Source organism: Propithecus coquereli, unplaced genomic scaffold (assembly GCF_000956105.1).
Source record: "Propithecus coquereli isolate 6110/MARCELLA unplaced genomic scaffold, Pcoq_1.0 Scaffold483, whole genome shotgun sequence".
In the NCBI taxonomy this organism is placed as follows: Eukaryota; Metazoa; Chordata; class Mammalia; order Primates; family Indriidae; genus Propithecus; species Propithecus coquereli.
Genome location: NW_012150652.1, coordinates 1,124,278 through 1,141,485, shown reverse-complemented (window position 1 = coordinate 1,141,485; position 17,208 = coordinate 1,124,278). Strand labels below are relative to the sequence as shown.

The 17,208-nt window shown below is 39.7% G+C and overlaps 1 protein-coding gene across 3 annotated transcripts in view; it reads right to left on the bottom strand.

Annotated features, from left to right (window-relative positions):
• Positions 1 to 17,208, bottom strand: part of TENM2 (teneurin transmembrane protein 2) — an 888,605-nt gene that overhangs the window by 486,535 nt on the left and 384,862 nt on the right. The window lies entirely within an intron of this gene.

Below are 17,208 nucleotides of genomic sequence, written 5' to 3'. Positions count from 1 at the left end.
GCCTCCCACAGTGTTAGGATTACAGGCATGAGCCACCGTGCCCGGCCTGGAATGCGGTTTTAAAAATGGTATTCTAGGGTGGGGCTGCCTCAACCCAGACACTTTTGACATCTTGGGCCAGGTAATTCTTTGTTGTGTGTGGGGGGTGTCTTGCGCATTTCAGGGTGTTTAGTAGTATCCCTGGATTCTATCAACCAGATGCCAGTAGCTCTCTCCCACTTGGGTGCAACAAAAATGTCTCCAGACATGGCCAAAGTTCTTTGGCAATGACTGCTCTAGAGGATCTGCTCAGTCACTGGGAAGACTCTCTTTTGTGTGCTTTATTGCAAATATTGTGGCTATTTAGATTTTACTCTCTTCTTGCCCATAGTCCTATGCCTAAACTTCCTCCACAGCTTGGGCAATGCTTGTCTGTCATTGTGAACTCATTCTCAGTTCATCAAACATTCAGTGCACCTTTTGCCTCTGCGGAAACACATTCTCTCCCTGTGGAAACCAAATTCCAGCCGTTCAAAGTACCCTCTAGTCTCCAGGATTGTCTGAACTCACACCCTTAGGAGTTTTTCTCACATCCTAGTGTCGTCCTAAAATCTCAATTCTGGTCACCAAAGAGACCTGTCTTCTCTATCTAGTCCTCTGTGATATGTCATTGAAACAAGGGGTATTGACCCAAGCAAAGAATGTGGTCCAGTGGGGACTTCACAAGCGTGTAGACCCATCCATTTCAAAAAGTGTTTCCATTCCCAAATTTACCTTGAGAAGTTATGCATGTTTTATTAGGAATGGGATCTCCAATGTGAAGGAGAATTTTCTTCTTCTCTTCTACTTTAACTCCATTGCCAACCTGTCTTGCTTTTTTTGGTAGAATTCTTTTCGTCCTTCTTTTACTTATGTATAAAAGCAGAATAATGCTTCATACCTAGAAAAGCATTATGAACATATGGACTGAGTTCAACATCGAGTTTAATCGTATACTTGCAAGACACAAAAGCCAGAAACAATAATGTAGACTTGTTTGGGGCATGTGTGTCTTCAGGATTGTGCTCAATGCTTTCTTTATATATTTTGTTTATAATTCACACACAAAAAGCTAAAAAAATGGGTATTAGTATCACCATTGTGTAGATAAGAACACTGAGGCTCAGGGACGTTAAGCGATACATCACAGAAAACGAAATTGGTATATCTTTAAGGCAAGAAGAAAAAAATGAAACCTAACTATTGATTAAAATTAGACTTTCTTAACTAGAGCTTGCTTTGTTGTGCTTAGAAATTGACTTCTTTTTAATTTGTATGAATCCTGATCTATAAAATGACCTCAAAACCCATATTCTTTCTACCATACAATGGATAAAATAATTCAGATACCAAGCCTCACTCAACCTGTTTTGAACTGTATATTTCTTTGGCCCCTTTTAGTGTCAGAGGGTCGTGTAGGATCTATACTACCAGTGGTTTGTCCTGAACTTGATCATGCCGGGAGCTATTTCACAGCGCTTTCACGTACATTGTCTCTGGCGGGGCAGAGAAGACAGTGGTGATTACCCTGTTTTAGAGACGCAGACACTGAACCACAGAGAAGCTGTGACTTGCCCTGGTCACCAGCTTTTCTGTGAGTGGCCCAGGAACAGGACCCAATTTATCAGACAATAAATAAGCCCAGCAATGATTTTTTCACACCACACAGCGTCAAGTGAGGTCCTCAACACAGGGCCAGTACTGCAGTAACAGGGTGGGGGAGAGAAGCAATTATGAGGACATGTTAAAAAAAAAAAATACTAAAACCAGGTGATAGCTTCCCTAAGCTTGACTCTGCAAAGGGAGTTGAAATTCCCCAAGTTGTGTTGGAGAAAACCACTCTGTCTCTCTGATTTAGGAAACAACTATGACAAACATCTAAAATCCAATTCATATTCAGAATTTCAGTACAGTGAAGACCTTAAAAGATCACCTATTTAAAACAAAAGCTCCTTTGGGAATTAGTAGTGCTAAAATCTCAGAAGAGGAGAAGTAAGAGTATTTGACAAATATAGAACGACTAACTTTTAATTCCAACGTCAAGCACACCGTGATGTTTTAGACAGAGTTCTGCTTTGCCCATATATCCCCTTTGGGGTAGTACCTGTAAGCAAAGAGATACAGTTTCTGCCCCATAGAGATAATAGTTCTTATTTATTTTAATACCCATTTTGCAGATTAGAAAACTGAGGCTCAGAGAGGCAAACCAAGGGGACACAGCCTCTCACTGATGCCGTTTCGATATAACTGAGAGATGATTCCAAAGGTCATGCTCTTTTTCTTTGCTAAGTCCACCAACCAGAAAGGGAAAATACTGCCTGCTCAAGAAGCAAGAAAAAATTCATATTTTAAGCATTAATAACATTTCAAAAGAGATGGATGGTATAAAACCTACAGCATTCTAGCACAAATTAATAGGCATTCAAGGAGGCAAAGAATTCAGATTATGAAGTGTGAGTTCATAAAATATTTGCATGCTATACATCCCATAAAGGGCTGATAACTACAATGTATAAAGAACTCAAGGAAATCAACAAGAAAAAAATCAAACAATCCCATTAAAAAGTGGGCAAAAGACATGAACAGAAACTTTTCAAAAGAAGATAGACTAATGGTCAACAAACATATGAAAAATGTTCAACATCTCTAATGATCAGGGAAATGCAAATCAAAACCACAATAAAATATTACTTAATCCAGTGAGAATGGCTTTTATCAAAAAGTCTCAAACAACAAACATTGGCATGGATGCAGAGATAGGAATGCTCTTACACTGCTGGTGGGACTGCAAAACTAGTATGACCTCTATGGAAATTAATATGGAGATACCTCAAAGAACTCAAAGTAGAACTACCAATTGATCCAGCCATTCCAATACTGGGTATTTACCCAAAGGAAAAAAAAGATATTGTATAAAGAAGACATCTGCACTGAATGTTTATAGCAGTACAATTCACAATTGCAAAGATGTGGAAACAACCCAAGTGCCCATCAATACATGAGTGGATTAATAAAATGTGGAATATGTATACCATGGAGTTCTACTCAGCCATAAAAAAATGGTGAACTAATACCTCTTGTATTAACCTGGATGGAACTTGAGACCATTCAAACAGATGGGAGCAGGGAGGAGGGGATGGATAAATTCACACCTAATGGGTAAATGCATACTATCTGGTAGATGGACACACTTTGACTCAAACAGTACAAAAGCAACTTATGTAACCAAAACATCTGTACCCCCATAATATTCTGAAATAAATAAAACAAAACAAATAAAAAAACAAATACAACTTGGGTTATTTTAGGACACTTGCAAGCATTTAACCCATTTCTAAGTTGTCTCACTCTGAGAATTTAAAATGGGAGGGGTCAGTTTATAGTTGCAGATAAAGCATTCAAGATACTGAGTTGGATGTAAAATTGAAGAAGGCAGGTTAGTATGGTCTTGGTAGTGCTAGAAAATGGACCCAAAATGGGTAAAGATGCCTTTATGTGCATTTTACTCACTTGAAAATAAAGGTAACAAAAAAGACTTAAAATTGATTTTTTTTCTCCTCCAGATTTCTGTAGTATAGACACAGAAAATGTTGCCTTAAAAAGTCCCGTTTACCCGGTTCCCGAATACTCCTGCTTAGTATCCGTTTGGTTGCCAAGGATTTGCATAAAGCCAAGCCTTTTGTTTTATTTTTGGCCATCTTACTGGAAGCCATTCACTTCATTTTATTTATTAAAAACAAATAAAATACAACTGTCTTAAAAAAAGAAAGAAGCAACTCTCTCAGTTTCTTGACATTGGCTCATTCTGCATTCCATTGGTCTCCCTACCCAAAGGCCACAATCTGGAAGTTATGTAAATATTAGCAATAAAAGCCAATGAGTGAAACTGCCGTTAATTCCAACTGACATGAACCCATTGCCGATGAAAACGTGAATCTTGGTATAAAGTCTCGGATGACAGGCACGGGAGCGACGGGCATTTCACAGACACGACACAGTAGCGAGAACCGGGTGGTGTTCCAGAAGATGAAAGCTGAAGTCGACGGACCAGCAGATTGCTGGAGAAGGCATCAATGTTAAAGAGACTCCCTGGGATCCTTCAAAATAGTTTGCCAGTCGTCAACAACACCCAAGTGACTTGTTTTCAAGCCTTCATGACAGGAGTCACTGTCTCCACTACAAAGGACCTCTCCATTTCCCTGTGCTCCTGAGCTAACGTGGGTGGAACGGGGGACCGTGTTCCTCGGTGGCCTTGCAGAGCCCGGGGCTCCTACCGCACTGGCAGCTGCCTGTGGGTTCGTGCAGTGGCTGGAGGGATTCTACCGTCACCCTGAGCTCTGCCTCTTTCAGAGTTAGGCACCAAGGAAAGTGTCCCTAATTGCTGGCCTTTCACTTCCCCTCTTCTGAAAAGTCCCATTTGAAACATGCTCAGTAACTTAAAAGAATAGAGAAAATTAAAAAAATAAATCAAAAATCCCTAATAATGGAAACATTCTAAAATAAATGAATCCTCAAATTGAAATGGATGACTCAAGCATCACAAATAAATACTAGTATGTGGCAGGAACATACTCTACATGCAGCAGCTTGTGACCTATATAAAACGAGAACCCAAAGGGAGAAGTTTAGAATCTACCACTTTGCTACTTTGAATTTTTTCCTCTGTCATTTTTGACACCAAAGAAAATCTGACCTTATCATTTATTATAGATAAATGAGCTCTATATGGAAATGTATATGTAACTGATTGCAAAATGAAAATGGACTTCATCTTATTGTTCCTAGGAAATACTTCTTAACAATACTTCTTTAACGTTGGTAGAAGTCTGTTGAAAATATCTGTGTTCATAATAATAAAGTCAAAACATTGTAGGGATCAAAACAATTGAAAATAATATTTTAATTTCATTGCTTTAAATCCTTCAGTGATTCATTTTGGATTAAACAGGTTGACATGGACTCTCTGGCCCCTTCTCCATCGAGGCCTCTGCAGACAACACGTGCTCCCCACCCCCCAGCTGCAGACCTCTTGAAAAATCTCCAAAGAAACCAGGTGGTTACTATTAATACTTTTTATAGGTATTTTCTCCTCTGCTTGGATTCTAAACTATTTTGACTAACCCTACTCTTTCTCCTAAGATAGAGTTTAAAATGTATCTCCTCTGGCCTAACAAGCCAAGCCAGCTTCCCTTCTGGAATCCTTGCTCTGGCCTCCGCAGTCATTTGTCCATTGATTATATGCTCCAGATATGCTGCAATATCAACTTTCCTGTCTCCTCCTTCCACGACCAAGAGATCTTTGAGGTCAGGGGCTATGCCCTGTGTGCCTTGGCATCCTCAGAGCCTCACACTAAAATCAGTATGACATGGATACTCTAAGTTCTAGTAAGAAGACAAAGAGAGTATTCTGTTTAGAGAATCTGAAAACAGGGTTAGAAAATTCTTAATTAATTACATACATCAGTATCTCAAGCTTTTGAGCTAACATTTGGAAGCCATTTCCTTACCTATGATGTGTTTCCAGGCCCCGCCACCAATCCTGGGACAAATGCTACAGTGTGGGGCTGTGGAGGTAGCCACATGGCATCAGTTTTGGGTTAGAGTCTGGGTTGGGGTGCTAAGCAAAAGAGTGGCAAAATATCACAAGACTCTCATTGGATTTCAGCTGGTCGAGATTTCCTAAGTCTGGCTAATAAATTCTCCTAATAAGTCTTTTGCATTTGTTTGACTGATTTTTCTAGAAAAGCCAGTGCCTGTTACTTGTCTATTATTCAGGGGCTTGTTGGACAAGTGGTTTGTTGGACCACACGCTGACAGGTCTGAGAATCTTGGGCTCAGCTGCCTGGGAAGTTCAACTGCATCCAAAACAACAAGGTAGAACTCAATGGAGTTGGGGGATTCAGCTAAGAGACACAACCTTCCCCTTGCTCCTGTTTCCAACTTCTCCCATAGAGCCTTGGCAGAGATCATGCCCAGCAACGCCCCTCCTCGATGCACGAAAGAGAGACAGAAGAATAGCAGAGATAAGATCCACAGTGAGGGATGAAGCTGATCCTCACTCCACACCGCTTCTTGCCACAGCAGCAGCAGAAGCAGCAACGTTAAAAATCTCTCTTCTCGACCTAATGCAAAGAAAACTGCAGCACGGGGGAAGTGCTAGAACATGAAAATGAAGATACCTCCACAAAGAAGTAATAGAGAAAATGTGTTAGAAAACACATGGAAATCCCTACGTGTGATCACACTCCTGGCTAGAGAGAAGAAGATTTTGAGACGTGCTCAATTCCGTGTCCTCACTTATTACAACACGGACAGTCCCAGTCAGAAGGCAAGGCCGAAGTGACTCTCACTTCTTTAGGGTTAAGCTTCAATGATTTGATGTTCCCTTCTACTCAGGCAGATTATGAAAACTTCCATAGCTGGAGCACAGGACTGTTCAATGATCTTGCAGAAAGATAAATCCAGGCCTTGTCAGTAGAGATATCATATTCTTAACAGTGTGATGAGCTAACCTCAAAAGAGTCTCAATATGGGGAATGTTGAAGGGAAAATGGGAAATGAGAAAACGGGAGCAAAGAAAAAAGGTTAGGTGTTAGAGGTAGGAGGGAAAGAGCATCGGGTCTGTGTGTGCGTGTGTGAATATGCATATGTGTGTGTGTGCATGTAGTACATGGTGTACATGTGCGGGTGTGTGCACCTGCATATGCATCTGTGCCTCGTGTGCATGCGAAATTTTATGCATATGCGTGTATAAACATGTATGTGCATGCATACGGGTGTGCATGCATGTCTGTTCTTGCCTATGCATGTGCAGGTGAGTGTGCATTTATGCGTGTGCTTGCGTTTGCGTGTGTGCACGGTGTGTGTGTACTTGTGTGTTTGATATACGAGCTCAGGACCCATGCCCAAACTAGTAAAATGATTCACCAGGAAGATAGTACAAGCCAAATTAAATAGGAAGCTGAAACTAGAGCGCTCTCAGCCAGCTTTGGCACGGAAGTCCAAGGGGAGTACTATAAGATGGGAGTTAAAAAGTAGCTTCCTGATTTCTGGGCTGTTGATTTGGCACCTCTCACCAGTGTTATATTTTAGAAGAAGGGAAAACAGAATCTTCCCAAGGGGGTAGGAAACATGGCAGAGGCTCAGGGAATTTAGTACATTCTAATAAACATAGATCAGGCACTGGCATGCTCACTGAAAAATACACACACTCTTGTCTGCTTCCCAAAAATGCCATTAAATATATATATGTGTATACGTATACACTATACAAACACACACATATATACACACATACAAGTATGTTGCACACACGTACATACGGCAGCACAAACTGTGAGCCCATAAAGCAGGGAAATACTCCTGTCCAGACTCTGTCTTAGGTTTGATATGTACAATTAGATGCTTCCAGGAATTAGAGACTAAAATTTAGATCTAGAATGATTTTATCATTTAATAAGGAAAACATTCATGCAACTAACACATACGGATATTTACTGAAAGAGTTATTCTGTCATTTTAGAGCAAGTAAATTGTTTTCTTCGCTAAACTTCTACTGGGGTAGAACACTGAAAATTTTTGCTCATGTCTAGATTCATGTTTCATTTCATGTTAAAAAAAGTCTCCTCAGTTATGGGCTTTTCTTTCCTTTTGGTGTTTCAACCTTTACTGAATGAAGCTATGCTTGTATTTCTGAATAAACCATTGAGTGCAGACATTTCAAAATCAATCCCTAAATTAAGAGCGCAGTGTGTAGCAGGGGTCTCAGATACTTCTTCCCTACATGGCAAAAAACAAAGCAAAACTTTTAACAGAGGAGATTGTGGCATGATTAGGAATTTCGTGAAATTGCCAAGTTGGACAGCTACATACTAGATAAAGAGACACATAATTCTAGGGTGAAAACTTAGTATATTGTCTTAATTATAAGATCTGGTTTGTTTTCTTCGCATTTTCATATTCATATTTCTGAAATCAGGATTAAATTTGCATTTGTACTTTTAATTTCCCCCCAAATCCTCTTATTAAAAAATCCCTTATAATTGATAACATCTTAAAACTTGTTAATGTAATATATAGTAAAAGACCTACTTTTTTGAGATATTAATGACTTTTGCCTTTCTTTACTTGTTAAACTTTTTTTTTAATCCAGCAATTCACTAGCTAAGGCTTAGAAATGGGAGTGAAGCATCATTTGGGGGCTAATTAAGATCTAGGTGATTGGGGCTTAACCCACTTCATCCTGTCCCGAGGTAAAGATGAGGAAAGATCAGCCCTTCTCATAGTTTATTTTAGGATGACGGATGCTCTGCTAACAAAGACAACACTACTTTTCATAGATATGAGAAGGAATAAAAAACAACTTTAACTGAATTTGCATCATGAATAAGTTTTAAACAATGGATGAAAGATAATTTGCACACTATTGATGGTGGGAAGAAAAGAAACACCTCTTATTCTGAAATAAGAGTAAAAAGGGAAGAATGGGAAGGATAGAGAGAAATGTGGAGAGGAGGCAACCAAGTCGAGAGACCTCAGCTGGCATGACCTTGATATTCAAAGTCACGCTGCAAAGAGCACAGAGCTGGTGAAGGTCTAAGAACATGGATGCAGAGTAAAACAGGAGGGGGAGGAGGATGGGAGGAGAGGAAAAAGAGGAGATTGAGTGAAAGCACTTGGACCCAGTTGATTTTTATAGATATTGTTGACTGGCTGCCTGGGAGCTGGCACAGAAGAAACAGCTGGTTTGATGCAAGGGATGTGATTGGCAAAGAGGGTATGGTGAAAAGTCAGGGGACAAAGAGACTGAAGTCACTGTAGAACAGACTGCCGGAAATATTGGCCAAGGGGCCCAGGCCAAAACGGATGGAGAGACTGACGAGCCACCGAATGTGTGAAGGCCAATAGCCTAGAGAAGGATGTTGCCAAATGACTGGTTTCCAGGTGAGGCATTCAATTGGAATGAATGTCAAAGACCCTTTTCAAGTATGCATAAAACTTTCTTTTTCTGCATTTACTACCTCAGAACATTTATGCTTAAAATACAAGAATTATCCCTGGTGCTTTCTTCTCCCTTATTCTGTGAAGCTGGTCAGTCCCTACCCTAGCTAATTTGATCTCGTAAACATTTCTAATCTATGTTCTTGCTTTTCATGTCTATTACTATTGGACTGGTGGGTAATCACCAGAGTTTGTTGTCAGACTTGAATTTACATACTGCAATACTGCCTTTGTCACTTACTGGCTATGAGATCTTTGGCCAGGCAGTTCATCTCTCTGACCCCAGTTTTTTCATCAATACCAGTATCTGGCATCACAGGCCTTGAGGAATTGAGCAAGATGGTCCACATAAAATACCTAGCACAGTGCATGACCCATAGAAATGTTAACAGCTACTTGTAGAATTCTTGAATAACTGGTAGCTATAGTGCTATTACTTCTGTTTTGGTTCAGATTTTCATAATCTTTCCCCTAGATTACCGGAGTAGCTACTTAACCAATTTCCCTATCTCCCAGTTTGTCTTTATCTTATCCATTTTACTCATTTTCTCTACAATGATCTATAGAAAATACAAGTTTGACCATGTCATTCCTTTGCTTAAAACCTGCACTGGTTTCCCAATGCCCTTAGGTTGATGTCTGGATTTAACATGGCCAACAAGACTCTTTAAAATCTTCCCTTTCCTCTCTCCTTACTGCTTTTCTCTCCTAATTTATGCCATAGCAAGTCTGGGCTGACCCTTTCCAGAAGACAGCATACTATTTCTCACTGTCGTGCCTCCATTCATGTTATCCCTTTGGCCTTGAATGGCCTGCTCACTCGTCCATCAGGCTACTTCCTCTTCTGCCTTCCATAGCCAGCTCAGGCATTTGCCCCTCGGGGAAGACTTCCTGTCTTCCCCAGGCTAAATAAGCATTCCCTGGACTCCTGTGGCCACCAGATACATGAGTGTAACTTCTGCTTATGTGTTTCTCTTTTCAACAAGATTGAAAGCCACTTGAAAATAAGGGCTACTTCAGTACTTGGCATAGTGCATGGCAAATAGTATGTATTCCCTGAATCTATGCATGTGTGTGTATGTGCATGTGTACATGGGGGTATATGCATACACACACACACACACACACACACACACACACACACACACACATCCCTACATGTAGTTGAACAGAATGCCACAGAATATGGTAACACCATGGCTATTCTCATAGAGTGATTATTACCGGTAAATTGCAGGTTCAAAAGAAGTTAAAGTATAATGTTTCCCTCACTTCTTTCTCTTCCTTTGTTTAGCTACCTCTTTATGTCCCTCTACCACTCAGTTCCATCACTGGTAGATCTTTTGGGGGTTGTGGTGATTCAGAATGATTCCCATTAACGTATGTACAAGTTTGGAACTCTGACGGCCTCATTTTTACTCCATAATTTTGCTCTCTTTTCTAGGATTTATTAGACCAGATATGGATGCTTGACGAAGTTAGACCAAAAGGAGTCCATCCCAATCTCTCTCTCTCTCTCTTTCTCTCTCTCTCTCTCTCTCTCTTTCTCTCTCTCTCTCTCTCTCTCTCATTCTTGTTTTTGATTTCTCTTTCATATTTTGAAATACTCCTAAAAGTCAACTTCTTAAACAGAGGAGATGTAAAACTTTGGGGTATCAACAGCTGTGTTCTGCATGTGGCCTATGGATCAAGGAAAGTGGGTCTAAAGAGAGAGAAGATTAAGGAAGACATGCAGAGACAAAGACATCCTCGGACTGAGAGACAGAGAGCATGTCCTAAATGTCAGTTTTCCATTCACTGTGGCTCCTCTGTTGCAAGAACGAGTGCCAACTGGACTAGCCTTGTGGACAGCTATCATCTCTTCTCCTGACTCTCACTCTAGCTTCACTGTTATAAGTGTTGTGGACATTGGAGTTAAGTATATATTTGTACTCTACAATGAATACCCAGCTGTCAGGGCAGAGACAACATGTTTAGAATCCAAAATGGCCCACATGCACTGGAGGGATTACATGAAATGAAATTCAAATAAGATAGATACAAAAATTACACTTAGGAAAGGAAAAATAAATTCTATAAAAACTAAATAGAAAAGTGCTGGTGAGAAAATTACAGTAGAAGATCAAATAACCTGGGATAAGAGAAGACCACACAGCAAACTCAGGTTAGAAGAGACAGGACTACAAAGCAGGAAACTGACTCAGTCCAGGATGCACGTGACTGGGGGGATCGTAGGGGAGAAGTGACCCCTTTCTGCCCACCCACGAGATTCTTTCCAGGGCTCTGGTATAGTTTTGGTGACTACACTTGGATTCACATGTTGACACTGTCACAATCAGGTAGGACTGTTCTGAATAGACAGTTTGAGGCTTAAGTCTGATTTATGTACGGGGGAGGGGAACGCCAGACTTGCTCATTTAGAGAAAGAGAAAAAATGTTTCAGGGAGGCTTCTTAGCAGACATAACAATACAGGATTTGTACGAAAAGGAAAACCGTGTTTTTGCTTTCTTGTATTTACAATCTATGCTTCCATTGTATGTTTTATGCTTTAACATGCATAGTTGTAGTCGATGAGGGCAAACAGCTTGAATTCTGTGGCACCGCACAGTAAAAAGTATATTTCTTGTTCATTGTATGACAATTCAGGCTGGCAGACAAAAGGCGGAATGGCTGGGGGTGGCCTTGGATCCAAACAGTCATTCAGGGACTCAGCCTCCTTCTTGTGGCTACACTTTCTTTTCTGTCCTCTACCATGTCTTTTCCATTCCTTCTGCCAATGCATGGAAAAATGGAATTGAGAATTGCATGTGGAAAGATTTATTTCCGTGTCTGGAAGTGATGAATGTCATTTTCACATGTGTGTTCCATTTTTTGGAACTCAGAAATATGGCGATGCCTAACTTCAAGAGGTTGAAATTGTAGTCTAGCTGTCTTGTCTGCCCAAGAGAAAAGGGGAAATGATTTAGTGAACAACTAGACAGTATCCTCTATCTGTATTGTGCAATTTCACCCTGACACTGCCTCTCTCAACATTAAAAGTGTGCATATTATTTTGATATTACAGTATATACATGTATAATAAGTATGTGTATATAATATAGTCCATCTATCTATCTCCACTGCTTGCTTCCCCATGGCAGAAAGCATTCTTCAATTGTGATAAGAACTCTTTATTTTATTTTGCTGAGCCCAGATGACATGACATCATAATCTTCTTAAATCAGTATCTTAGGCAGCCACTACCAATCCATAGGAATTGGAATTTGAGATAATATCTACTTGTCTATTCAACACTAGATTGTATCTCAATATCAATGAATTGAAATATATCAAGACAGAAAGGAAGTCCTGATCATTCATTCGCATTGAACAAACAAATGCTTGGACCAGAAAACCCTGAGCACCACTCCATTCCTTTTCACTGTGGTAAACTGCACCTAATATTCTGACTTTTTCCATGTCATGGACACCATTTTCCTGAGTGATGGGGAGTCTCTACTAATCGGAACTACTTAAAGACTCTTATTAAAGCTGGGGTAGCACGGAGTCCACCAAGAGTTAATGCAGTTCTCTGATGCTCACATGTATCCTTAGTCTGTTTTGGGACCTGATGCCAAAGCTTAACGGAACATAGCAGTTAGGCTGCCCGGGACTCTAGGTAGTGTTCTGGCATGGGTTCTAGGATTTCTAGAAGCATACCATGTACAATTCATACTGTTATTATTGGTGCATTTTAAAAATCACTTTATTGAGGTATGACTGATATACAAAAAGCTCCACATATATAATATACATAACTTGATGAGTTTGGAGGTAAGTATACACCGATAAAACCATTACTGCAATCAATGCCATAAATGCCATGACTTCTTGGCTATGACACCAAAAGCATAGTCAAAAAAGCAAAAATAACAAGTCAGATAACATCAAACTAAAAAAGCTTTGCAGCAAAGGAAACAGTGAACAAAATGAAAAGGCAACCTACCAAATGGAAGAAAATATTAGTAAACCACATATCTGATAAAGGGTTAATATCCAAAATATATAGGAAACTCCTGCAACTCAACAGCAAAACAAACCCTAACAATATGGTTTAAAAATGAGGAAATGAACTGAATAGACATTTCTCCAAAGAAGACATACAAATGGAAAACAGGCATATGAAAAGTTGCTCAACATCACTAATCATCATGGAAATACAAATAAAAACCATAATGAGATATCACCTCACACCTGTTAGGATGGCTATTATCAAAAAAAAAAGATAAATTTTGAGGAGGATGTGGAGAAAAGGGAACCCTTGTACACTATTGGTGGGAATGTAAATTGGTGCAGCCATTATGAAAAACAGAATAGAGTTTCTTCAAACTCTAGATTACTGATCCAGCAATCCCACCTCTGGGTAAATATCCAAAGGAATTAAAATTTGGCCCTTGAAGAGATATTTGTGCTCCCATATTCATTGCAGCATTATTCACAACAGCCAAGCCATTGTAGACAACCTAATTGTCCATCATGAATGAATGGATAGAGAAAATGTGGTACTGTATGTACATACAATGAAATATTATCCAGCCTTCAAAAAGGAAGGAAATCCTGCCATTTGTGGCAGCATGGAAGACCTTGGAGGATATCATGCTAAGGGGAATAAGTCATAGAAGGACAAATACTACATGATCCCACTTAGGATAAATCTAAAATAGTCAAACTCATAGAAGCAGAGAGTAGAATAGTGGATGCCAGGGGCTGGGGGCAGGGGAAAACAAAGTATTCGTCAAAGGGTACAAAGTATCAATTGGTGTATTTTTAATATCACCTCTCTGCATTATAAGCCTAAATTATTGCTAAGCGTAGAGCAGAGGATGCACTGGGGAACTACCCTGAACCACCTGTAACTCTAATTCTTAGGATAATCTCTACTTCTCCTCCCCACTGCAACCAATGGATAAAAACGTTTACTGTTCATCCTCTTTTAGTTTTACATTCAGAAACAAGTAAAAGGGGTAGACAATTGTAAGGAGGATGCCAGTGACAGAGCCAAAGCATAGATCAAGAACTTATTCCGAAGTTCCATCCAGAACCACCAAGGGGTAGGGGGTGGGGGGTGGTGGATAAAACAGGCACAGTCACATTTCTACCAATTATTCTACATTTTTGAGAATTATAGTTATAAGAAGTCAAGATCTTAATAATTATCGTTTCATTAAAATATTTGTCCATCCATTAACTGGTTTTATATCACTACTAACTGATCACTTAGTTTGAGCTCAGCAGAGTTCCACTCACATGCAACAAGAACATGACAACCATATTTGCTAAAAGGGTTAGTATGGGGGCAAATTTTCCCTTTAAATATTTACCCTTAAAAAAGTTCACATTGTCTATTACTTTTCACAGTCCAATGCACACAAGCCTGGGAGCAGTCAGAGCACAACAAGAAGTTCATCTTCCTCAGGTGTTTCTGCAAACTCAAAGCAACGCATGGTTTCTTGACAGTGACTTTTTACCAACATAAAACTATTCAATCTCCACTGCTGGTAATGCACCCCGCAGAACTGACTTGAAATAAAGAATCGATACACTCCAGCCCCATCTACCATCATTACATACATTCCACCAGACCTCAGACATGCTCTCTGCTTAGACCCAAGGTGTCACTCTTTGGCATCCTAGAGAAAAACCTAGAAGACATCATATTTCTTTCAACATCAAGACTCATAGCCTGGAGATAATGCACAAAAATTTAAAGTACTCAAGTAAAAAGGGCTGATTCTTTCAACTTCAACAACACAGCCTCAAGAAGCAAAACCAGTTAACCCACTTAACGTTACTGCAATTCAAAGCCACTCTGTGCAGTTCTTACTCAAAGCCTTCTTTTTCCCTGATTTTTCTGGCCTGCACTGCCCTCTTCCTTCTTGTCATTGCTGTTTCTGTACTCAGTCACACACTACATAATATTGGTCTTCTGTTTGAATATATTTTATCTTCCTATTTATGGCGATGGGTGAGCGTAGAACATTATTTTATTGGAACATTATTTTATTACTCTTCCTCATAAGGAGTGACTTCACCTAGCACACTCATTTTTGTCTTATGGGTTTCGTATTAAATTAATTAGTAGGATGGCTCCTGTTGGGTAGGATAGGCTTAGGTTACAGCTCTCAGAAAAATAAACTTGTTAAAGTTACGATAAAAGTATGGGCTCAGATTGCACTCAGAGGAATCACTGGCAGTGACAAATAGAAATCATCTGTCCACACAAAGACTTAGAGTGCAAAGAGACCCATGAAGGCAAGTGAAGCATCGTCCTCTCTCCAGCTGCCTTCCAACACCTCGTGCCATGGCGATACTCCAATGAGGGACTAAAAGCCTCGAGCAACCCAATCCCAGACAGGATTGCTCCACTGCCAATTTCCACCACACAATTCTCTGAGGGAACCAAGTTCAGAACTGCCTGGAAATAATTTTGCACCCTCCAAGAATGTCTTCTCTTATTCTGCCAAACAGTTTGTTTTTTCTTTCTTCTTCGCTATGCTTTCCACCTTTTCTTCAGGCTAAGAGAAGGGGCTGGAAAGAGAAGATAAACAACAACAACAAAAACCAAAACACAAACTTTTGACAGAGAGAAACACATCCTTGCTTCTTTTTATTTTTGCTTGTAAATGCAGGAAAAAGTTATTTGCTACATCACACAAAAGACCTAAGTTGTTGACATAATTTTTCTGAAATAAATGCATTGATGTAAATTTCTTGAGGACTAGTACTAATTTAATATACTGCTTGTTGGGTTGTACTGAACATTTTTGAAAACAAAATAAAAACTATCTTTTTCTAAATGATATTAAATAATCCTCTGATGACTCTTCCTTGTTGAACAAGTAAGAAGTATACCCAATTTATTTGTTGCTTAAATCAGGATCAACTGTGGCCTTTTTAAAGCTGTATACCACTTATTGTAGGCGTCATTTAGCACAGCAGTCCCCAACCTTTGCCCCAGGGACCGGTTTCATGGAAGACAATTTTTCCATGTGGGAGGGGGTGGGAAGGCGGTGATGTGAGTGATGGGGAGCGGCTGTAAATACAGATGAAGCTTGCCTCGCTGCACCACAGATTTAGCATACATTATGCACGGCCTTGGATTGGAAATTTTGGGACTAACTGTAGCCTGGGCAATTGTGGTGTATGGTAGGACACTAAGAGAAGGAAGACTAAAATGGCTGCATGAATGTGGGGATATGTTCCTAGCTTGTGCATACATGAAAGAGAGAAACCTAGAATAAAACAGAAACAGACCAACAAGGAGAGAGAGTGAGAGTGTGTGTGTGCAAGCAAAGACTTTTTTTTAAATTTCAAATAAATATGGGGGTACAAATTTTTTTGGTTATGGGATTGATTTTGTAACGCTTGAGTCAGGATTAAAAGTGTGCCTGTCACCCAGATAGTGTTCACTGTACTCGTTAGGTAGGTTTTTGCCCATCCCCTCCCCCTCTTCCCCTGCTTGATTTCCTTTGAATTTTACTTCCCTCTATGCACATGTGTGCTCATCAGTTTGCTCCAATTTAATAGTGAGTACATGTGGTGTTTGTTTTTCCAATCTTTAGATACTTCACTTAGGATAATGGTCTTCTGCACAGCCAAGGAAATAATTAACAGAGCAAATAGACAACCTACGGAATGGGAGAAAATATTCACAAGCTGTACATCTGATAAAGGGCTAATAACCAGAATCTACAAAGAACTCAAGCAAATCAGCAAGAAAAAAAATTAAACAACCCTATTAAAAAGTGGGAAAAGACATGAATAGAAGCTTCTCAAAAGAATATAGACAAAGACTTTTGAAGAAAATAAAAACAGCAGTTCTTGGAAAAACATTTACTGTTTAAAGGATTCCCCTTGTGGAAAAACTAGCCCTTTCTTTATTAAAGTGAAATTCAATGAGTAACATGACCCCATAGAGAGAAGCAATACCCAAACCAGAGTATCAACATACACACAAGTATGTTGGCAAGGCAGAGATAGACTCAGCCACTAAAGAGAGGACATGGATTTGACAAAGCAGACAAAAACATACACTGGGGAAAAGAATCCTTATTCAATAAATGGTGCTGGGAAAACTGGATAGCCACATGTAGAAGACTGAATCAGGATCCACATCTTTCACCTCTCACAAAAATCAACTCACGCTGGGT